The following is a 25,994-nucleotide window of genomic DNA, read 5'->3' as shown; positions in this document are numbered from 1 at the left end:
ATGCTTCGGATCATAAATGAATCAGTGTATCGAATTTGCTGTTCGGAGCACCAAAGTCACGTGATTTCAGCTGTAGGCGGTTTGACACGCGATCTGAATCATGATTCGACACACTGATTCATTATGCTCCGATGCTTCATGAAGCAGTGTTTTGAAATCAGCCATCACTAAATAAGTCGTTATTTAGTTTTTTTTGGCGCACCAAAATTTTCTCGTCGCTTTATAATATTAATATTGAACCACTGTACTCACATGAACTGATTTAAATATGTTTTTAGTACCTTTATGGATCTTGAGAGAGGAAATGTCATTTCTCCCTATGGAGGCCTCACGGAGCCATCGGATTTCAACTAAAATATCTTAATTTGTGTTCCGAAGATTAACGAACGTCTTACGGGTGTGGAACGACATGAGGGTGAGTAATAAATGACAGAATTTTCATTTTTGGGTGAACTAACCCTTTAAGTAATTTTTTTATTTTATTTTATTTATTTTTTTATGTTAATTTCTCTTGGCTCTTGGATTTATTTTACCATTGAGCTTGTTGCAATACGTTATCGAATTGACCCTTCGCCAGGAGTTTGATTGACAGGCGATCTAACCAGTCATAACGCTGAATCCGCCATTTTGTCCTACACAGCAGTCAGGGGAGTTATGTTGCCTTCTCGTGCTCTCTGAATTATTGTAAATACGAGCTCCTTAGGTAAAAATTGCTCATGAACGCCCTCCCATTTGCGGTGAACTTGTAATCACGACTTCAGAAGTGGGAATTATCAAATTTCTGATAGCATTAGTAGATTAACGTATGTGGACTTGAACTTGAAAAATTGTATGTACTGACATCTTTCCGTGGTTGAAACAACATTCCTTCTGATGTTCATTCATGTTTATTTGATGCTATAAATTAACTAGTAGGAAGAGATGATCATTACACGGTTTTCTTTAAAAATGACAAAATTTGAAATTTGAGACTGTTTCATTCCAAAAGTCTTATTTGTCGATGCGTTGTCAGTGTCCTCTTTGCTCTGCAATGTATTTTTCACATGATCTGTAGCGTGAGAGCGCCATGGCTTGTCGGACGAAGAAACAATAACTAAAGAGGGCGGGTCTTTGCGAATGGTCAATTGCATTCTTCCCAAAGAATAAAATCAAGATACTCTAGCATAATTTACTCAAACTACCTTTTGGCATAACTTTTGCAATCATAACATGCCTATGATACCTTAAATTACTGCTTGCGTAGGCAGATTGCTACAATTTGCTACGAGTATGTCGTAACTCAAAGTACTCTGTAGTGTAGAAGGAATACAGTCTCTATTTTTATTCATAAGTATTACATAAACATAAAACACCAAATGTTTACTCTGAATTGCACTTTAATTCTAAAAAAAAGTCACCTGTTTATGGTATTCACGTAAGCTTGGTAATGTTACTTTTTCCAAATTGATAAGTATTTACCATTTAGTTTTGTGTTGAGGTTTTTAAAACAAGAAATAAAGTGGTAAAACAAAGGAAGACCCCTTTCAAGATATTTCTCTGAAAACAAGTATTACATTTTTACCTAGTTTTGCTTCTCAGGTAAATGTATTTTGTTAAAATATGTAAGATATTTTTAATTGAAAACAAGATAAGAATACTGATTAAAAAAATATTTTAGGCAGTGCTGTCCACTTTTGATTTGTATCCCAGACAGATGTTAATATCAGTTGTAAACAGGGCCAAAGAAACATTCCACAGAAATCTGAGCCTAGTCTCTTGAAAAATTCTAGTCAAGACGATGATATAAAAAATTTCCAAGGCATTGAATATACCTAGAAGCTCAGTCCAGCAAAGCCGCTGTTGTGGTGGAACAACAGTGAATCTGTCCCAGAACTGGCTGTCCTCCAGGACTGAGTGTCTGGGAAATAAGGCCCATAGTATTGGAGGCCAGAGAGAAGCCTACAGTAATTCTAAAGAAGTTATAGTCCTCTGTGACAGAGATGGGAGAAACAATAGCAAACACATCAAGGTAGTAGATGGTATGGAAATGGTGCAAAAACATTTTTGTTTCCAAGGAAGATTTTGAGAGAGTGTGAATCTAAACTGTAAATGTTCTGAAAACTGTTTATACACTGCCCAGCCAAAAAAAAAAATAAAATAAAAAAAAAAAAGAATAAAATAAAAAATAAATAAATTGCTGTTTGGATTTAAATAGGTGAATACTTAAGAGTCTATGACTGGATCAGTATTGCAGTGATTATTATGTTTATAGCATGTTTTTTGTTTGGGAACAGTTCTTCTAACCCTAATTGATGGAGTGTGTAGCTTTTCATTTCTTAAACAACCATGTAGGAAAACATATCATGGCTATATTCCAGGATGAAAATGTCAAGATTCATTAGGCTCAAATTGTGAAAGAATGGTTGGAAGTCCAGATCTTATATTGACTAAAAATTGATGCACCTCTTAATAGAAATAAATGTTGTGATGTTATTTCCATCAAGAGATAAATAAATTTTTGGTCAAGATCTTCTGTTGACAATGCAAGAGGTAAGCACTCTGTAAAGTCTACTCCAGAACATCCCAAAGACTTTCAATATATTTAAGGTCTGGACTCAGAGGTGCCAATTCATGTGTGAAAATGATTCTTCATGCTCCTATCAACCATTCATTCACTGTTTGAACCTGATGAATCTTGAATCTTGTTTGAACCTGATGAACCTGGAATATGATGTGTCTTCCTATGGTTGTTTAAAGGGGTGGTTGATTATGATTTCACTTTTTTAACTTTAGTTAGTGTGTAATGTTGCTGTTAGAGCATAAATAATGTCTGCAAAGTTACAACGCTCAAAGTTCAATGAAAAGGGATATTTTCTTTAAAAGAATTCTGTTTAAGGACTGGCTGGCTGGTGGGGACTACAACGAACTTCTTCCCGGGTTAGCTAAGAAGGTTCTTCCCCTAAAATTTACATAAACCCTGCCTCCGAGAACACACAACAAAGGGGGTGACGCCATGTTGGGCTGCTTTAGAGAAGAGGAAGAGTTGTTGTAGTAGAGTGTTGTTGCCATACCGTCATTTTACGCCGGACTGCTTCACAAATGAGAGTCAATTCAACTCTGGATGTGCACAGAAGATTAACATGACGGCACATACTAGTGGAAGAGTTGAATCAACTCCACAGCAACTATAGAAATGTATCCACTAACCATTCAGAAATGTCCAGTTTCATTCTAAAAGTTGTAACTTCTTCCTGAGTCTCTCCATCAGTGTCCGACTCCGGTTTGAACAATGTAAGGCTGAACACCATTACTGGCGGTTGTCATTTTCGGTGCGTAAGATTGTCCAGCTTTGTTGTTGTTGAGCAACTGAAGCAGGACCTGTTTAAGCTCCGCCCTCTTTTGGAAAGTAGGCCGAGAGCAGCAGCTCATTTGCATTTAAAGGGACACGATGAAAAGCTACACACTCCATCAATTAGGGTTAAAAGGACTGTTCCCAAATACAGAACATGCTAGAATAATAATAATCACAGCAATAATGAACCTTAAGTCTTTGCCTATTTAAATCCAAACAGCTACTTTTTTTTTTTTTGGCCTGGCAGTGTATATTGCAAGTCACAATAGGTCATATCAGATTCAGAACATCGATAAACATGAAGCATAGTGCAGCATCATACCTTGAGTATGCTTTTCTTCAAAAGGGCTTGAGAAAATGGAAGGAAAAATGCATTACGCATAGAACAGAAAGTTCTGGGGGAAAAACATGCCATCTTCCAACAAGAAATGACCCAAAACATATGGCTAAAACCACACAGGCTTTGAACCAAAAATGCGAAAGTTCTTCAGTGGCTCAGTCAAACACAAAACTCAATCCAATCGAACATCTGAGGAATGACTTGAAATTGAAGTTCACAAACAGTCTCCATCCAATTTGATGTATCTTGAGCGTTTTTTGGCGTATTTTACGAGGTGCTTGAAGAATACAAAGGGACTGAATGCTTTTTTGTAGGCATTGCTCGGACTCTACATCTTTTTGTTTTCAAAGATCTTCAGATTATTGTAATGGAGGTGATGGGGGCCAGCTTTGTTCTGGTAAAACACCAGAACATCGTGAATAAAAAAATGAGGCATTGTTTACAGGAACAGATGCTGAGGGGCAGGAAGAAGATGTATGCTTGCATCGGCCAAACACTCTGCTTTTCTCTTGGAGCTGCAGTGTGTCACTGTCATGGTTTCCTTGAGGTTGCTAATTACCTCAGAGATGGAAACCATTTGCTTGGCTTGAGAGGTTTCTCGCTGTTGTTCTCTAAGTGCCGTCAAAGTCCTTCGATCCAATTAGGGTTTAATATGAGAGAAAGGTGGCAGAAATAGACAGACTGTCTGACCAGTAATTACTTGTGTTAACTAAGTTACATTAACAAAAAAACAAAGAACCCATTATTGTGTGCTCTTCAGGCATTATATAATGCAGAATACGACTGAGGAGAAACTGGAAAAACAGAGTCCTTGAAAATGACTACTTTTGCAATACCAATTTTTCTCAAGTAGATGAATATTTCATGTATTTTGATGAAGAAAAAGAAGGAAACATTGCTTGAGCTGTTTGAACTCAGTGCTACCAGTTCAGATGCAGAGATTTTGGAGCCTGAGAACAAGTGGGCAATGAGTTCCTCCATCAGATGACTGAAAAGAGGTTTTTGCATCATTTTTATGCCTCAGGAAAGGTCACAACCCAGATGTTATTCCTTCCAACCCCCGAGAGAAAAAGTCGGGACAAGAGACATAAAAAGACAAAAGAGAAGAGCAAAGACAAGTGGATACATCTTCAAGAGCGACTTGTGCGCTCTCAAATTTCCCCTTTTGATGCTCGACAGGCCTTTATGAGGTGCTAGCACATGCAGGAGTAGGTGAGAGACTCATTTGTACTTTCTGAAGAGTAGAAAGGGAACGGAGAGAGGGCGATCAATAGCTGACAGGACGTGCATTCTTAACGTGACGGTAAGGTGGCTGAACAGGCCCCTCTGGGGCCACTGCAACTCAAGGTTCTACACCGTCCCTGCTCTGACAGGAAGCTCACACCCTCCACACACGAGACACACTCGACACCTCACGCTGTTCCGTAGAGACGCCAAACTACAAAGATAGGGAGTCGACCCACAGAAAAGGCCAGCACCTACACTCTATTAGAGAAGAAATAAGAGAATGAAAAACACATTTGCTTCATTTTTTCCATGAAGCACCTGACAGTTCCTTGGACGTGTCCCCAGATTGCCCTGGCCCCTAATATTTTAAGATCTCAGTGTCTGTGGAGCTTTTCCCGGTTATTTACTGTTCTTTAAAGATGTCACAGACAATAACTGGCTCAACGAGTATTAAGATGATGGATTTCTCCAACCATACTTTTTCCACCAGTAAAACAACAAACACTGTTTTTATTACATAAGTGAGTATTGTAACCATTTGTGTATCTTTTAGTACAGTAGAAAGAAAAAGCAAATGAAATTATGAAGGGAAACTTGAACGGAAAATGTTGCAATCCAGATCTGAACTCAGATTTCCCATATGAGCATCATGGCTCAATGTGCACTAAGCCACAGGTCTGACATTCGTATTTTAAATTGTTAGTGGTAGTTTCTTTGTTATCACAATATCCAACACAATCTCATGGTTATTTTACCTTTTGGCGAATTGGTAGACCATTCATATGAATTCATACATTTAGTTTTCATTCAATCTCATTTGTATGTTTTCGTACAATCTGCTTACATCCCAGTGCCAGGTATGTTAAGGGATAGTGTTAGGGATGGACCATGATGCATACTCTTTTTTCCCTTGAGATCAGGTTTATATATTGCCTTCACAATTCAAACATGGCACTGAAATCATATAATTATTTGTTCTTTCTCATGTACATTCAAAGGAAGACAAAACTTTGAGTGTTGTAATAGCAGCAAAGGTTAAAGATGCGGTTACATTAGCAATTTTTGCAAAAATTCGGCCACAAAAATCCAGATTTTGCGGAGCAAATTTTATGTGCCATTTTATTTGCACTGCACCTTTGCTTACCTAGACCTTTAACATGTTTTTTTACCTTACTTAAAAGTGTTAGTCTTGCCATCATGAATTGCAAATCTAGTTTACCCTCACATAAAATACATACACATACAGCCAGAATGGAAAACTCTGGAATATTGCTGCTTCATTACACTTCAGGCCACGTTTTACAGCAAAAATGAAATTGTGCTCATGGCAAACAGATAATCAATGACGAGTGAGGGAAAACGATTTTAATAGTTTCTGACCTCAAAGCAATAATTGATTCGCTCTATTCCAATCCATTTATTTGCAGCTGGGAGAGTCGACACCCACTTTTTCCATTTTTGTGGAAATGGCAGAAATGGCAGAGTCTCAGCTCTGGATTGCCGTAAGGAAACATAATTACTTACATGAAAGAGCCCGGCTTCCAAATGAGCTTTGAATTTAACTAGCAAAACAAGAAGGGGGGCAGGTGTAGACCACGTCAAGGGTTATATATTTTGGTGGCGCAGCCACGCAAATCAATAGCAATAATTTAATAAGAAAAATTGGTTTTGATTGAGAAAATGAATCGGTCCTCTCGAGTATCATAGAATCCATTTAGAGTTGTGTCATTACCAGCTACTAGTGCTAATGAGTTGGAGGCTTGCTGTGTCTTGCACAAACTGAAGGATGCTGATGGCCGTGACCAATATTTGTATTTTGTTCCATTTAATGAACCGTGTGTAATGTATCAGACAGCAAGCATTTAATATGTCATGCTTTTCTGATATCTGAAAGCTGTTTATCTTTTTTTTTTTTTAATGTAACTACACTGACTATGTCGTTTCTAAATATGATTACATTCACACACATTTTGGTTATAAATAGAGTGACTCTAATTATAATGTATAAAAATATTTACAAAATGTAGTTAATTTTTCTCCATGTAGGGTTTGGGTAACTTACTATGAAGTTACCTAAGCTTGTTTTGCCATGGAATATAAAAAACCAAAAGAGAGAACAAAGGGAAATGTGACTTTTTATCTCATAATTCAGACTTTTTTCCTCATAATTTCGAGTTTATATCTCACAATTCATACTTTCTCAGATTTGTGAGTTCTAAATTCAGAATTGCAAGAAGTAAAGTCTGAATTGTGAGATATAAACTTGCAATTGCAAAAAAAAAAAAAAAAAAAATATTGTGAGATAAAAAGTCGCAATTATCTTTTTTTTTTTTTTATTCTGTGGTGGAAACAAGCTTCCATATACTACTATTTCTTATCCATGTAGTTTGGGCCCATTTCTGTCCAATTTTTAATCAAACCAGTGACCAAAGAAATTAATAATAATTATGATGATGACGACTATATTGAGAAATTTGTACAAATAACAATTTAGTTATATGAACAAAATAAATTCAAGTAAAGCTGACAAAATTTCTTCGAGTAAATACAAATCATTTAAATCATTCATGTTGATTAAAATCAATCCAATATAACTGAACATTAAACACTAACATAAACTAACATCTTTCCTTAACTGAAAAACACATAAAATAACACTTTAATCCCTAAATTTACTCTCCTAATGCAGTTCCTTGCAAAGCATGCTGCGAACTATGGATCTACTGCCCAGTTAGTTATGTAAACATTAATTTGTGCGTTTCACTCAGCAATGTTAAGTTGACTGAACAAACACAAAGCTGGCAATACTCATTTTTAGTAGAAACAACTCAGTTAAATTAAGTTCATGTAGTTACATGAGTTTTTAAGTCATGCGAACAACGATGGTTTGAGTGAAACAAACAACAGTGAAAGTAAATTTTTTTGACTGTTCAAGACCTTTTTGAACACCTAGGGCCAGTTGCATGAACATAGACATTATGTTAAAGGTGCCCTAGAATCTCCATTTCACCAGATGTAAGGTGTCCCCAGAAAGTGTCTGTGAAGTTTCAGCTCAAAATATACCCCATAGATTTTTTATTATACCATGTTTTAACTGCCTATTTTGGGGTGGGATTAAAAATGCACAGATTCTGTGTGTGTACACCTTTAAATGCTCATGCTCCCCGCCCCCAAGCTTGCGGCTCCATAATAAATTGCATAAACAAAGTTCACACAGCAAATATAACTCTCAGAATGGATCATTATAAACTGTTAATGATGCAGCATATCAGATCATGTAGGTATGGCATGTATTTTGTGGATGTTTGCTAAAATTCGATTCTGAATGAGTTTGATAGTATGCTGCACGGCTAAGGGGGCTAAAGCTAACGTTACACACTGTTGGAGAGATTTATAAAGAATGAAGTTGTGTTTATGAATTATACAGACTGCAAGTGTTTAAAAATGAAAAATAACGACAGTCTTGTCTCCGTGAATACAGTAAGAAACAACTTTAACCACATTTAACAGTACATTAGCAACGTGCTAACGAAACATTTAGAAAAACAGTTTACAAATATCACTAAATATATCATGATATCATGGATCATAAACAGTTATTATCGATCCATTTGGCTGTGCAGCTCTACAACGTTAATACTGCCTAGAACATGGGCTGGCATATGCAAAAGTTGGGGGCGTGCATATTAATGATCCCGACTGTTACGTAACAGTCGGTATTATGTTGAGATTCGCCTGTTTTCGGTGGTCTTTTGCGCAAATTAAATTTACACAAGAAGGAGGAAATAATGGAGTTTGAGACTCACTGTATGTCTTTTCCATGTACTGAGCTCTTGCTATTCAACTATGCCAAGATAAATTCAATTTTAAATTCTATGGCACCTTTAAGACTGTGTCTTAAAGGGATAGTTTACCCAAAAATGTTATCATCACTTACTTACTTTGGAACAACATGAGGGTGAGTAAAATTTTCATTTCTGGGTGAACTATCCCTTTAAGTACTAGTATGATCAACCAGCTGTTTATATAACTCTTATGTTTCCCTATCAAATTAGACCAATCTATGTTTTTATGTTATGAACAGTCTTGAAGGAAATAATTAGATGACTAACTTGTAAAACTAGTCTAAGCAGTTTATGCAACCAACCACTGTTGGTTGTTAGTTCTCAAATACTGACTATGTAAATGTAGTTTGTTTGTGGATCTTAGAAAAAAAGAAAGATAACTGACAAAAATACATGTGGGTACAGAGAGAAAGAGAAAGGCACTGCAGGCGGCAGCCATGAGAGATCAGAGGAAAGCAAGGCTTTGGCTGTGGCTGAAAAAGCGTCTGCTCTCCGTCTTATCCCATCATTCTCTCCGGTCTAGCTGGGCCGCCAATGGCAGTACATGGGTGTTAAAGCCCCCTCTTACCGTGGACAAATATTCCTGTAGAATATATTGAATCAAATGCACTCCAGTATCACATCCAGGCTTGTAAGGTATACCCAGACCAGTACTAAAGAGCTTAGCTTAGACCGGATAAACAATCAGACCGGCGAGTAACAGCAAAGCCCCTGTTTGTCGTTAAAGCTGAGTGAGTGAAAATGAGAGACGGCTCGGGAAAAGAAGCAGAAATAAGCATCGCGCAGAGACGGGAAGGTTTGATTTGATCTACGATGTTGGATAATGACAGTTAGTACCAGGTATTGTGCTTGTATGTGTGTGTACGTAGGGATTTATCTAAACAGCAGTACATATACGGTGTGTGTCCACCAGATAACAGCCCAGCAGCAGCAACACAGTGGTGTTTGAATTATATGCTGAATGGCTGAACAAAATGTCCTGAGGCTGCATTGAGGAGCCTTGTAGAGGGTTTTTGAACCTCTCGCACACACTTGCACCCTGTCCCAAGTTATCAAAGGCATATTGAGAGGTCGTCACCTTTACGTAACCACTCATGACTCTTCTGTCAGCCCGTACAACTCTCTCTCTCTCTCTCTCTCTGATGAGTTTTTTTGAGAATCGCTGTGAAATATTGTGTGCCTCCTTGCTTTAATATACCGCTTAGAAAACTAAAGCTGGCACACTGCAAACATCATTTTAATTAGCTTTTTGGCAGTGGTCTGCAAGTAAAAACATCTAAATATTCTTAAAACAAGATTAATTTACTAAGACTTGTTTTCAGAGAACTTGTCTTGAATTAAGGTAACTTTTCTAAACTTAACTTTTTGTTCATTGTGGGGTGATAAATATTGAATCTATTTATTGTCTTTATTTTTATTTTTTTATTTAGGGCTGTGCGATTTGGAGAAAAAAAGCTCTAGCTTGCTGTGCTTGTTTAATGTATTTTTATATATTTTAAAACTTTCATTGAATCTCCAAAATGTGTGTTTTGTAGTATAAAACAATCAGTCAGGCCAGTTCTGATTTTTACTGCCATGCTTAAATGCACAAAAAAAGTTGTTTTTAACCCATGTAACCTTGTAAATAGTGGTTGGAGATTTTCAGGTAGGTCTAACAGGTAAATATACAGAGCAAACACTGCACAGTCTTCACTGCATACATTTTAAAATTGAATATAGATTAATCCTTATTAAAGCTACAAAAGTTATTCAGTCAAGAGCAGTGAGTGATTTTCTCTTTGTCTTTTGTTCTTTGATTAACATTAATGACAGACAGCAGCAGGTTTATTAGGCTGCTGTCACTTTAAAACCTGACGCAGATCTGACACGCATCTGATGTCCTCACAACTCTTTACGTTTATTTAACTCATTTAAGACTGTGCTTACGAGGATACTCAACAAAACGGGAATTTTTACATAATTTTGTGTGTTTTTGTCCGTTCAAGCATGAAAGAGAACTCAATGCGGTGCTAACATACTGTCTGAAGCGGCTTTCTGAGCCTCTTCTAGATGCATGCCAGTACAGATTTAAGTTCTTTATTTGCATCTTATCATGCTTGAATGGTTTAATAGCACTTGAATGAATGATAGCATTAGGGCTTGGCGATATATTGCATGCGATTGTCAGTAAAGCTGGTTCCCTGATTACCACTACCGATTTTTACACATGCGAGGGTCGCCATACAGTAGTATACAGGAGTATGCGCATACTGTACGCACACCGCTGGATTTTTGTAACCGTGCGTACATGTTTGTGCATTTAATTGTTTTTGCAGTAATTTGTTTATCCACAAGGTGGCGTGGGGGCGTCGATTCACAAGGTAGTCAAAGAAAAACTGCATAAACAGAACAGACTGGAACACATGCAAGCTACAGCGACGATGGAGGCCTACATAGACGAGAAATAGCGGTAATCAGGGGACCGGCTTTACTGACGAAATGCGTGTGACAATCGCATGCGATATATCGCCCAGCCCTAGATAGTGTGATCATATACTGTAGCGCGACCAAAGGATGACAGAAAAAATAGATATTGTGTTAATTGCGTTAAATATTTTTAACGGGTTATTCTGAAAAATTAATGAGTTTATTTTGACTACTGTACGATTTCACTGTAAAATATAAAAAAAAAAAAAAAAATATTAAAGACAACTATAATCATTTTACAATAATGATATCATAGCTTCACTTTTGTTGATAACAGCCAGGGCTTCTCATTACAAGTAAAGAGGTAGAGTTTGTGTCAAGCAAAATTTACTGCGAATCGAGCTGGTAAAAGCACATATATTAATTTGTGATTTAATAATCAAACTAAGCCATATCATGATTTTGGTTTTAACGATTCCACATGCAGCCCTAGTTTGACTGTTGCCTATGTTTGCGCAACTATAAAGTGACATACGCAATTTGCGATGACAGTTAGCACCATTAAATTTTGTAGTGCAACACCATTGATTTTTTTGGAAGAGTAGCTTGTTACTTAAAGCTGTGACGTGACGTGAATTTCGTCATCAGAGGAGTATGCGCATACTGTACGCGCACCGCTGGATTTTTGTAACCGTGCGTATATGTTTGTGCATTTAATTGTTTTTGCAGTAATTCGTTTATCCACAAGGTGGCGTGGGGGCGTTGATTCACTAGGTAGTCAAAGAAAAACTGCATAAACAGAACAGACTGGAACGCATGCAAGCTACAGCGACGATGGAGGCCTACATAGACAAAATATTGAGCGAAGAGGTTAGAAAGTACCCTCATTTTTACAACTCAAGCATGGAATTATACAAATATGTTTACATGGATTGTAACTCGTGGCGAGAGATTGCTCAAAACTGCGTTTAAGAGTCAAATGAAGTATACTTTCCAAGGCTGTGCGTTCGACTGTACGTGTACACTAGCATATGCTTAAAATAAACTGAAGTATACCCAGGGCTTAAAGGCCACAAGACTGCAAGTCATCATTTGAAACGGGGTCCACGTTTACTGGAAATGCTAATCTGGCAGCTATTTAACAGATTTCATGTGTGAAAGTGACTAGCCAAACATAATATAATATTGAGATTTGTTACAATGATTTGTATGATACAGAAAGGCCAACACAATAGGTTAGCATTAGCAATTAGCATGCTAATTCTACTCTCATTCTTTTGCTAGTTTTTTTGTAAGTGGCACTCAATCACAAGCAGGGCTGAACGTGTCTGTGTTCATTACCTCGGCTGGCAGTGGCGCAGACCGTATCCTCACCTGCTGGAAGTCTCTATGACATCTATAGGCCTCCAGAGATTTCCCTCTGAGGAAGTGTGTCCCTGGCAGCACACGCGCTGAAGCTGCAGCGAGGGAACTTCAGAGTCAAAATGCCAGACTGAGTGTTTGACTCCTTTCAGCCCCTCACAGACATTTTTAATGGAGTGCACTCTCTACCCTTCACCTAGCCATAGCAGATGGAGTCGACTGTTATGCTGCTCCTCTGTCTCACCACCTCTCTTTTCCCCTTTTCTTCTTCCCTTTTCCCCTCTCGCTTTTTGTTCTCTATATCCTGGTCTGTGCTGAGGAGAGACCATTATATCATATTAGTCCCTTCAAACAAGGTTTTTCTGCTTTTTACTCTTTTGAAATAAAGGACTTTGTAGACAAACTGTAACTTACAGAACTCAAAACTTCAGAAAGTCTGAAAAGACCCTTCCTTAAAAAAAAGGGGTTGTTCAGAGCTCATTAACATATGACTGCCCATATTTACATATCAACACCTATTCAATATTTAGGAACTTTTCACATCCTAACAAACAATGTGAATTGTTGCTAAACATAGGTTATTAGCATGTCCTAAAGGTACAGTAGCAACAGGCACAATGTGATAAAGCGGCAATAAAACATTAAAATAAAATAAAATGTCTTGCTTGTAAAGGCCAGAACACACCAAGCTGACATCAACGAACTAGTGGCGACGAAAGCACACTGCGGGGTTGGCTCACGACGGCAGCATCTGTGTCCAAAGATGCCCTGACACACCAAACCGACGCTAAACAGCCGACGGCCAAGTAGGGCGTCCTTTCTGCACCTGCTTGAGATGAAATGCCTTTCCGTACCAGCAGGTGGCAGTAGCTGAACAGCCAATCAGAATGATCAGATGGCCTGACGGACTGACGAGCTCTGATGCCGATTCAACATTTCGAATCGGCCGAAAAAAAGCAGACGAGGACCAACTTCAGCCAACGTTGCTGAACATACTGAGAAAACTTAGTCGACCGACGAAACTGCCCGACGGCCGACCGTCGGCTTGGTGTGTTCCTGCCTTAAAACTGACTTTTTAGACTACTCAGCTACAAAATGAAAAAGCACGTTTTACCAAATGTTTTGCTTTCAATTTTTGAAGAGTTTAGTTGTATACGTAAACGTTTTGCATCGTATCAGCGTTCATCCAGACGGATCCAGCGTTTTGGGAGCCTGAAACCGCTATTTTTTTTTAAAAACCGGGTCCAAGAGTGGATAAATCTGAAAACGACTTGCGTTTTCATGTGTACAGCCAATCCGTATATTTTGTGAAACGATGATGTCATCGCAAGGTTTATGCGCCTGCTCCAAGTCGTCTTCTTCGATTTTAGTGTATCTCTGTGGCATAATTACAGCGCCACATACTGGTCTGGCATGTATACCACATCGTTTTGAGTCGTTTCAGTGGTTTCGTGTCTACGTTTTTCTTGAGACGATGCCGTGTTTGCGGTTCAACGAGGAAAAAAAGATCGGATAGGGAAAGCCTTCGTGCCGCCTTCGTGCCACCTTTTTTTTTTTTTTTTTTAAGAAATTTTTTTTATAAAAAATTAAATATAAAATAAAAATATTAGGTGAATAGCTAAAATATAAAAACTTGAATGGAAATTAGAAATATATAAATTAAATAAATTAAAGCTAAAAATAAATATTTAAAAGAACAACAAAAGTTAATAAAAATGATAAGCACAAAACAAAAAATGCGAAACTAGAACTAAAATTAAAATAAAAACTAATTCAAAATATTAAGAAATATTACAATAGTATATACTGTGAAATGTCATTGGTTTAAAATACTGCTCTTCAAAATGATACATTTAAACATTAAATATCTTCTGATTGGCTGTGATTTTCATGTCGAGCAGCTGTTTCACATTCAGTGTATTTTGTTAACTTGTCGCATTGAGCTTGGTTAGTACATGTGTAAGGATCAAACATTTTTGGGAAAAAAATTATATTAACAAACAAAATGACTTTAATGCAAGCATATTCTACACTTTTGTGGCATTTTAAGTTAGTAGCTGGACTAATAGGGCACAAAGTACTAGTAGTTTAAGAGTGTGTGTGTTTGTGTGTAAGAAAGGGGGGTGTAATGGTAAAAATAAGAACCCCGGCAGGAGCGGAGCGGCAAGGTCACCTCTGCTGTAGCCGGGCTGGGCCGGGCCGGGCAGATCGAAGGCACGGTGAAGGGGGTGCCGTAATACAGGCCCAGTCTCTCAGGAATGCTTCAAGAGATTCTCCTGCCATACCTGAGGCGGCCGCTCATTTATCTGGAATGCGCTGCTCCGAACTGCTAACGACCAGCTCAAATTGGACTATTTTTTCCTATTTGTCAGGCAGCCAGCTGCACTGGCTCCAGCGCGCATCTGTGCGGACGGAAAAGGCATAGGACAAAGAAAGTTTGCTGCTCGTTTTTCTTGCCTCGTTTCCACTCTATCTCTCTCTTTCTTTCAGAAGCCATCAATCCGTCCATCTGCCAGTTCTCGGTGTGTTCTTGTCATATATCAGTCTTGGGTGTTCTGCCCGGTTTTTCCGCAGGCTCAGTCAGAGGTGACTAGGGTTTTGTGGCTTTATTTTTGAAGTATTTATGGAGGAGGGGCTTTAATCTGGTTTGGGTTTGACGATATAAATCTGTAGAAGTGTGGTTTGGTTGAAAGACTTGTCTGAAATGTGACACTTAGAACGCTGATGCATAACAGAAGTGTCGGTTTGCTTTTGAACACTGATTGAAACTTATATAAAATTTTACCTAGATGTATCTGTACTTGTCTAATTCTTGTAATATTTTTAATATTAAATAAACTGTAAATAAACGTCACCTAGTAATTTATAAAAGTAAAATCAACATTTTTAATGTGTAAAATATAAACTGTCATAAATAAAATATATAATACTGTATTTATTTATTTTTGGATGAGATATTTGTGGCCTAATAAAGAGGCACATTGAGTTCAAGTCATTTTTAATGACATCCTTAACTACAGGAATCTGAAGGTTATGCAAGCACACGTATTTCCATGTCTCTGTTTTAATTTTATTTCCAGAGACTTTCAGTCGTCTAACCACAGACAAACTCTGACCAACTCAAATATTTACCATTCTGTACCGTCTCAAGGAACACATAATTAATTTGAGCAAAGTGCGTTTTAACACTTAATTATTTAACTTTTCGTCCCTCCCTCCCTTTCGCCCTTCTGACCAGATGTTATGGTCTAGACCAGCCTTCGTCCTTCTGCATTTCCTTTACCTGTTTTTAAGAAACGGCTATATTTTTTGTTTTGTCTTTTGTTTTGTCTATTTTGTTGATTTTGTCTTTTGTTTTCTTTGTTTTTGTCTTTTTATGGTTTTATTTTTACTTTTTTGTCTTTAGTTTTTTATGTTTTTTGTTTTATTTTTGTCCTTTGTTTTCTTTGTTTTTGTCTTTATGGTTTTGTTTTGACTTTTGTTTTTGTGTTGTCTCGTTTTGTGTTTTGTTTTGTTTTTTGTGTTATGTTTTTGTTTTTGTCTTGTTTTTATGGTTTTGTTTTGTATTTGTCTTTTTTTGTCTTTTTTATGGTTTTGTTCTGTTTTTCAATTGTGTTTTGTCTTGTTTTGTCTTTGTTTTTGTCTTATTTTTTGTTTTTGGTTTGTATTTTGTCTTTTGTTTTTTCTTTGTTTTCATCTTTTTTATGGTTTTGTTTTGTCTTTTGTTTTTGTTTTTTGACTTGTTTTTGTTTTTTGTGTTTATGTTTTTGTTTTTTATTTGGTCTTTTTTATGGTTTTGTTTTGACTTTTTGTCTTTTGTTTTGTTTGTTTCGACAAGGTTTAACCCTCTGGGGTTTGAGGTGTTTTTTTTGGCCTTGAAGATGTTTTGACACGCCCTGACATTTGTGTTTATTTCAGTTATTTATAATGTTTTAATGGCCAAAGTCTGATTACACTGTATTCAGCAGGTAGGTTTCTGTTTCGTTTGCAGGAAAGATTTTCCTTCCACTTCTCCAGGAACAAAACTATAAAAACCAAAGTGAAGAATGATAGTTCACTGGCATTTTTTCCTTCTCATGCTAACTTGTTCTTTTCTTTTCTCCGAAACTTGTTGCAAGGACACCTAATTAGACACCTGCAGCTGTGTTGTGTGTTCAGTCGGCGTATACCTGTGTAAGACTGCTTTTGTCTACGTGACGGCACATACTAGTTTAAATTTTCTACTGCTTCATCTGTTGAAATCCACAGCGTTTAAACTGTTCCCTTAACACGAGAGCAAAGCACAGCATGCAAGACTGCTGAAACCAGTGTTCGGCGGTGAAGACGGCCCATTGTCTTAACGTAATACTGATGCAGCAGCAAATTGTCTGCGTAGACGCGACTCCACTTGTCTTGGTTTGTTTGGATGATGTAACCTTTTTGCAATCAGGCCTTCGGCAGCTTTCTCCTCTTTCATGTGTCCTGTAATGCTGTACGTTTGGATTTCTTTGAAATCATCACACAATCTGCATACTTAAAGTTGGCTGTCACTTCAGGCCTGGTGAAATTCATAATTGGCTGTAATATTATTTTGCATGATGTATCGTCAGGACAGTTCAGCTAATTAAAGGGAGAAACCTTACATTGCAGTGTCCGTGATTGTTCCTAAACCTAGTGAGCTGCCTACAGGTAATGCATCATAGGTGCGCTCCCAAAACAAAGGCTTTTTCAGATGGTAGGCAGAACAATTTTCAACCTTCTAAATTCTAAGACAACTTATGTATCCTTTATAAGCATTCCCATAATGCATTACAGATGATTTAAATGAACAAGAGAAATGTTGATTATACACATAATCTATTCAGTACACTTAAGAGTCTATATATAAAACTCTATTTGTGTTATGTATTTTCTACTTATTAGAGCAGACACCCCCTTTGGACCATAAGGGAGAATTATAGTATATATTATAATTTTTAAGGCTGTCAAAATTAATAAGCAATAATGTAAAAAATGATTAAATAATAATTTTTCGTCTTTAAAAATATTTTCATTTTATTTGAGGGATATATTTAATTATTTTTTTTAAATAAAATGTATTAATAAATATTTATATTAAAATATAATATTATACATGTATTAATTGATATTTATGTGAATGTTCTGATTCATGAATAATTGTGGTTATTTAATACTATTCACATCACAGCTCTAGTTTTTCACAGTAATAAACAGCATTTTTTATATACAATTTTCAAACGTTTAAACATCATACATACAAGTTGATAATTCATTTTAGTATAATGACAATATAAAAGCAAATTATTTAATTTAAGGAAAACCATGCATTATGATATCACACTAACACATTTTTTACTGAGTATTTATGGGTCTTTATACTTGAAAATATTTTAAGGAAATATTTAATTTAATTTTAAGGAATACTTTTAAAGAAATCATCATATTTGGATGTCCTTGCCATTAAAAAGTTTGAAACTTCTGTATTAGATTAGTTTAACAGCATGGTAACCCCAAACATTATCATATAAGTCAATGAGTTATATTTTGATGATATTATATAATTTAATTATATAAATAAGAAAGAATGAACAATAACAATTTGTAGTAATTAGCTTCTCCCCATGTTAAGTCACATTAAGTACACACAGTTTATTATAATTTGATTACTGTCACATGCACACAACACAGATTTCTTGCAGAACATGATTATCATGTTACTGAATCACAAAATAATATACCGCCCTACTGCGCTTCCGTCACAAATGAACTCTTGGCAAAACTCCCCATGAACACCCCCTTCACTTATTACCAGCATAAAGAATGAATTCCTATTGATTTAAGGTGACAGTTTTCTTAACAAGCACACTGTCAGCCATCTCCATGTGCAAAGTGAGCAGCCCGATCCCTCTGTGGGGGAAAAAAAAAGAAAGATTTACCCTCTACCTTTTGATGTAGAGGCTAGTCTTACTGACAAGGTGTGAAAAGAGTCATGATCGTCTATTTTCTATCTTTCAGATCCCGCTTTGATGGCCTGTCAGAGCTTTTAAAATGACTCTCTGAGAGAATCACGGCTACATTTTAATATGTACGCGGCACGTGTCCTAGACAGCGGCACTTCACTGAAATATCGATCTATTTCTGCTCCATCCTGTCCGTCTAAGTGACTAAAAGATGTTTTATCGGATGTCTGAGGTGTGTCACAGTATTAGCACTTAATACAGTTTAATCTCTTAAGTGACAACATTGTTGTTTATGCATGCGTGTCTCGTCTTGTTCTGGATCCATCAGTCTTGCCGCATCTGTGTCTCCTTATGTCTCCCAGTGTCTTTTCTCTTCTCCTTTGTTTGTTTGTTGTTACTGAGGTGAGGTGTGACAGGACGGCCTGTGCTGGCTCTGTCACTCCCTGCATGGCATAACAGGAAGTGACACGTGGTGGGATGGCGTGACACGTGGAAATCAAAGTTGATGGGTGATGACAATATACAGAGACACTCAACACACCTGTGTGTGCGTCAGTTGAGATATGGACAGTGCTGGGTAGATTACTTTCAAATTGAAGTCCATTACTGATTCCAAATTGCATGACAAAAATTGTAGTTAGTAATGTAATCCATTAGATTACACATTTAATGTAATGTAATCAGACTACTTTTGATTACTTTTAGATTACTTTTGACCTAACTTGTTTATCACATTGATTGAATAGGCTTTTTTAGAAAGGAAAATGTAAAAGAAAAAGTAGTAGGGACAATCAATGAATTATGAATAATTTACCGCTATTGTGAGAATTACATGTAATCATGTAATCAATAAAAAAGTAACTGTAGTCTGATTACAAGTATTTTAAAATGTAATATAATCGAATTACAAGTACTTTTTAGAATCTGAATATGTAATCTAGATTACATGTAATCAATAACTACCCAGCACTGTTAATGGACATACATATATGTATATTGTAGATTCTTTTACTTTTATAAGTGCGTGGACTAACAATATTTTTATGATAATACAGACGGAAATATCCCATTGACATGCATTTAAGGAGGGACCTGAGTGACCTTAGCGATTTGGAAATGGGCTCTTTGGACTTGGGGCCAGTTAGCAACCACATAGCAACATCCTAGCAACCTCCTAGAACACCTTAACAACCACGTACACCCTAGCAGCTGCATAGCAACTTCTTAGCAACCACCTAGAACACTCTAGCAGCTGCATAGCAACTTCTTAGCAACCAGCTAGAACACCTTAGCAACCCCATAACAACCATAAAAACATTTATGGTTAAAACATAAATATTACACATATATATATATATATATATATATATATATATATATATATATATATATAATATTTTTTTTTTGTCTTTTGTGTATTTTTTGTTTTTGTTTTTTGTTATGTTTATGTTTTGTATTTGTCTTTTTTTGTCTTTTTTTGCTTTTGTCTTGTTTTTGGTTTGTATATATATGTGTGTGTGTGTGTGTGTGTGTGTGTGTGTGTATATATATATATATATATATATATATATATATATATATATATATATATATATATATATATATATATATATATATATATATATATATATATATATATCCACAGACAGGAATATGAAAGTCCATCCAAAGTGAAACATTTCATCTGCCTCTCCAAAGGTGCATTCAGTGTTGTTGTTTTTTTCCGTGAGAATACATTAATAGTTTGGGTGAAAATCGGGCAAGTTTTACATATTCTTTACGTGTTTACTGCACACTCCTGTACAACAAGTGAAGCAGAAATTTAATTGTAACTAATTAGCTCCCAAGAGGATTAATTGGATCCGCTGTCTTTATTCCCCAGTTTACCTGGGATATGCAAATGCCTCTAGTGAGAGAAAGAGAAAGAGAGGGAGTGGTAATGTAAGTTTCGATGAAGCGAAGTTGAAATTAGTTTGTAACAAGCTTAATTTCTGTCACATCACCCTGCTCGCTCGCTCTCCTGTGCCTGCAGCACTGTGGAGCCTGTCTAATTGAAAGCTCTCATATCGGTGTCATCCGATGTTACCCTGGTTCAAGAGCCGGGTCACGGTGAGTCTTTGTTCTTCTGTGTGCCAGATCTGAGCAACAATAGATGTTAATGATAATGATACACGCTCGGCTGCTCTGAACCGCACTGAATGTAAGTGTTTGGAATGAGAAGCCACGTTCCTTTGAGAGAGTTTTGGTTTATAAAAAGGACAGTTGTTTCATTCTGATGATCTCACATGAGAGGCAAGAACAACACCATCAGCTCCAACACCCTACCACCATCTGTCCACCTTGACTTTGAGACAAACTAACTTATCTGGGATAGGACCTTCTCTCGGCGACATTCCGGCTCAAGTTCAACCCTGTTTGTCCCGTATTAGGATTTGGCCGCTGGGATATTGTTCATTCTCTCCTTGACAAATGGGCCAGGCAGGGTGAAGGGTTAAAACAACTATTTTACAGCCAAAACAGGATATTGGGTCTTGCTGAGATAGTGCAGCTAGGATACACATATAGAAAGGGTGAGGAGAGAGAGAGAGGATGTGGTTCTTTGCACAACTGCATTTCCTGTTGTGTTTCTATATCAACTGATAGCCCTTAAAATCATGTTTCCATTGGCCACATACGCACTGCAGGTTAATAGGGTTGTCACTCCTCTTCTGAGTGTTTAATTCTGTGCTGTATACACAGAGTTTGGTTATTCTGAAACTGAATTCACTCCCATTCAGACAGCTACATAGTGTGTACAAATCAAACTAGTTGTGAACTATCAAAATACACTTTTACCTTGTCTGAGGTTCAAGTGTAACCGGTCCTACTCGACCCGCTCTGAGCGGGATTCGAACCGGGGTCTCCAGCATGGGAAGCAGGAGTGCTAACAAGGAAGCTACAGACCGCAGTCTCTAGGGTCAGTCGCTAGTTTACCTCTTGAGGCAAAGAGAGTGAGGTTTACATGCACAGCTCTTACTAGCTTGCCTCCGTTACACTCACCCCCTTAAACCTCACTCCCATCTGGGTCATGGCACCAAAGTGAACGGTCCTACTCGACCCACTCCAAGCAAGATTCAAACCGGGGTCTCCGGCATGGGAGGCAGGAGTGCTAACAAGGAAGCTACAGACCGCAGTCTCTAGGGTCAGTCGCTAGTTTACCTCTTGAGGCAAAGAGAGTGAGGTTTACATGCACAGCTCTTACTAGCTTGCCTCCGTTACACTCACCCCCTTAAACCTCACTCCCATCTGGGTCATGGCACCAAAGTGAACGGTCTTACTCGACTCAATCCAAGCAAGATTCAAACCGGGGTCTCCGGCATGGGAGGCAGGAGTGCTAACAAGGAAGCTACAGACCACAGTCTCTAGGGTCAGTCACTAGTTTACCTGTTGAGGCAAAGAGAGTGAGGTTTACATGCACAGCTCTTACTAGCTTGCCTCCGTTACACTCACCACCTTAAGCCTCACTCCCATCTGGGTCATGGCACCAAAGTGAACGGTCCTACTCGACCCACTCCGAGCAGGATTCGAATCAGGGTCTCCGGCATGGGAGGCAGGCGCCCTAACAAGGAAGCTACAGACCGCAGTCTCTAGGGTCAGTCGCTAGTGTGCCTCAGGTCAGGGGACTCTCACTAGCTTGCCTCCTTTACACAAGCGTGCAAGTACAATCAAAATTATTGCTTCTGTCGACTATAGTTTACAAAAAAAATTAACTTTTTTTTTCATCAAATTTATAAAACCAAATGACTGGCTAATTGACTAAATAAAAATTTTTGCTTTACAGCCAAAAGATACCAAAATTGTGCCAAAATTTCATTTGATTGTGTTTGTTTGTAGACAAACAGGACAATAAGGTATTCTCTCCTGTATTTAAATATGATCGTTTCTCCTAAAATTTAACAGTAAATGGCAATTGAGAATTAAAAAGAGTTTTGAACCAAGTCAAACTAGTTGTGAACAGATATTAATGCATTAGATGCCAGTGAGGAAGGAGTAATTTAGGGGATTTGTTTCTTTATTTTAATATGGTTGTTATTTTGCTGCCTGGCGTGAACCTTTTGTCCAAATTGAAAACAGTCCAAATTGGACTGGAAATATCAACATTGGTTCAACAAATTTTGGAAATTTTGGGCTTGGCTAACTTTTTTTTTATTATTATTGGAACAATGGTAAACAGTAAGTGTTGTTAGAAAACCACCAATATTTCAGAAATTTTGTTAGGGTCTGCTAGAAATTACAAACTGTAAACTAATTTTGGTTTTCAGATGGATGGTCACTTTTGCAAATACGGTTCTTGAGTGTTTCCAACTCTCTCTCTTTATAAAGATTAAAAGTTTAATTTAAGATATAAGGTTTTATTTATTGGCTTTTTGTGCCTTTATTTGAAGAGGACAGTAGAGAGCAGACAGAAAAGCATTGGGCGGAGAGAGGGGGGGCAAGATTGGCAAAGGACTTCGAGACAGGAATTAAACTCGGGTCACTGTGAACGCTTTTGCGCCATATATCGGCACACTAACCACTAGGTTATCGCCGCAGACATCTATCTAGTCTTTCTTGTCAAAACAGCAGCACAATTGACTACTACAAAGTTTAATGGTAGATCACTAGTCTGGAGTTTTCCTCCCTCATAGTAGGTTAAATCAGCTCTCAAATTTGCGGGCCTTAATGATTAGCTGGGTTAGGGTTCGTTGAGGGATATGACCTCATAACCATGAGCAGACACTCTACAGACACTTTCGTCTTGGAAAGAGGTCTATTTTTGGAGACAGTTTAACAGAAGTCCTCCTCGACTCTCCGCCTCGTCAGTGTTTGTAATCAGAGCACTGGAACGTAGAGCAGAAGAAACCGAGGGAAGGCTCAGCGGGGAAACTGTGAGCAAGGGAAACCGAGATGTGGAATGCCTGCATTTAGCAGCTGTTACATCACTGGACTTTTCCATTCTCCGCTCCACCGAATGCGGGATGCATTTCTCGTCCAGACCAGCATGCAGATGGAGCTTCTGAAACCTTTCCTACTTCCCTTCCTGTCTGTGGGCTGCTTTCATTTAAAACCAGATCACTGGAAATTGTTTGCTGCGTTTCGTTCATTCTCCTGACACTGTCATCTTTAGGCACCTCACAATTCAGAAATTTCTAATCTGATTCTGAAAAACAAATCCTGATGTATGTTTATGTATTTATTTATATTTATAAGGCCTATGAGGATAAGTGTCCAACAAACTGAGGTCTTCAAGATTAGTTTTTTTTTAAGCATTGTTCCTTCCGCCCCTAGACAATACCACACTAATGGCTCATTGAAAACTACTTTAGCTATTATGCTAGGTTCACATCATCAGTCACAAATCAAAATGTGTAGCTAGTCACATTTTACATCATATTACATTTTGAACAGCAAAAATGAGCAGCAAAATGTTAAACTCGAGAGATGGATTGTCAGTGATGGGTTGTGTTGTTCGGTGTTTGGCAGCGGGAGGAGGGAAGTAACGCAGGTGGCGGTTTCGAGTGAGATTAGCCTGTCCTGCTGGACGCTGATAAGACGCCCAGTGTCCATGCATATCATACTCACTGACTCACTCGCTGAATTTACACGGATAGATAGATGAGTCTGTCTAGGGATATTCCTCAAAAAGTACTGGGAAAATAAATTGCATAAGTATGGACCAATATACTTAAGTTAGCACCTACACTTATTTTAGACATTTAAAGATACTTTGCACTATTCACCTTATTTTGCAACGTGGAAGTAAGCTATTTTCTTTGAATGTGCGAGATTTCCGATTCCTTAGTTGCTTTAGGTAATTAACCAGAAAAATAACAAAATGCAGTAAATGTTAAATCTATTTGCAGTACAAACCAGTGTGTTTGATTATGTTAATACATGGAAATTCTATGATAACAAAAGCAGTTGGCAGTGTCAAGTAGCGTTACAGATTGTTTTTGTACAGCTAAAATACATACAAGCGAATGACACCGGAAACCTCACATTCAAATTATAAATGGCCGCACCCATTCTTACATTAAAAACAAGGTATATAGTATTAGTTTGAAATTGTCACGTTATTTATGAGTTTGAGTTGGACTTCTTAGGGTACATTTAAATAACAACAATGTACTAAAAATGGAAAAGTTTGTCAACGTTGTCAAAATCCGTTCACATGGATTTGCGAAAAACAACCAAAAACATTGTATCATTCATGCCAGGCCAGTAGGTGGCGATGTCAATTTGTAAATCTGTAGCAATCTGTAGCTCAGTGGTTAGAGCATGGCACTAGCAATGCCAAGGTCATGGGTTCGATCCCAGGGATTGCACATACACAGATACAAATGTGTAGTATAATGCAATGTAAGTCGCTTTGGATAAAAGCGTCTGCCAAATGCATAAATGTAAATGTAAATGTAAAGAAACACTATGAACCTATAGACTGAACAAGTAATACATATGCGCATAACGTCAACGTTTTCACAAATGTACTTTTTTTTTGTAGTTTATACAGAGATGATAATGATATTGTTTTCAAAAACTTGCAGTTTGAAACCAATTTTAAAGAAACGCCGTTGTCAGTCAATGGCCAAAATGCATAAAAAGTTTTAAATTTTTAGTTAAAAACGGTGTCGTGTAAACAGCTGCTTAGTAGGTTTTTCATTGTATCATGTTTCATTTACATTAGTTTCCATGGTTATTCATTGTTTGATTAATTTGATCCACATGTTTCTCATTATAGAGCTTGTTTTCTGTTTCTTCATTGTTCTGATCTCGTCGTAATTACAAAATTGCTACATATAGAAATTTAGATAATTGCTACATATACAAATTGCTACATATAAAGGTATTTTAAAGATTTTGAAGTGTCAAAAGGTCATTCGGTTTAACCGTCCAAAGACCAATACAGCCATTTCATTTGTGAATAAAATATCTTAAAATGTAATAAATGGATATTTTTTTTTTATTCTGGCATTATTTTATAACATAAATCAACACAGTGCAAAATGGTATTAAAATTATGTCTAGAAGTCGTTGCTTTGTTATGAGAAACGATGTCCGGAAAAATTAATTTCATTTATGTCATTCGGAGTAACCAATATAAAGAGATAATTTTGGATCAAGTCATGTGGTCAATATCATGTGACAGGATGTGACATCATTCAGACACCTGCAAAGGACCACATGGTCATGAAGCAAAGTAACTAACTCTCTATATTATATTATAATATTATATTATATTATATTATTATAATCTGTACTTATAATTCACACATTATAATGATGATTTATAGGCCCAATTTTTATAGCAGCTGTTAATTATTTTGTTTAGTGTAAATACTTTTAAATATGGTCATATTGAAATACTATTCTGTTGTTTGTTTGTTTGTTTGTTTGTTTTTTTTACCTGCCCGATTCGAACCTGCATTACCTGCATGAGCACAATGGCTTCACATGCTACAGCTAATCACTAGGCTTTCAAGTTTTATATTGAAACTTTTTCAAAG

General features: G+C 37.1%; 1 protein-coding gene and 1 non-coding gene across 2 annotated transcripts in view; both read left to right on the top strand.

The window, feature by feature from the left end:
- roraa (RAR-related orphan receptor A, paralog a) overlaps window positions 1-25,994 on the top strand; it is a 383,427-nt gene that overhangs the window by 114,857 nt on the left and 242,576 nt on the right. The window lies entirely within an intron of this gene.
- On the top strand, window positions 24,743-24,815 carry trnaa-agc (transfer RNA alanine (anticodon AGC)). The gene has a single exon. It is a non-coding gene; the product is annotated as a tRNA-Ala (tRNA).

Source organism: Chanodichthys erythropterus, chromosome 24 (assembly GCF_024489055.1).
Source record: "Chanodichthys erythropterus isolate Z2021 chromosome 24, ASM2448905v1, whole genome shotgun sequence".
In the NCBI taxonomy this organism is placed as follows: Eukaryota; Metazoa; Chordata; class Actinopteri; order Cypriniformes; family Xenocyprididae; genus Chanodichthys; species Chanodichthys erythropterus.
Note: the sequence above shows the minus strand (reverse complement) of the source record. Positions and strands in the feature narration are given on the sequence as shown.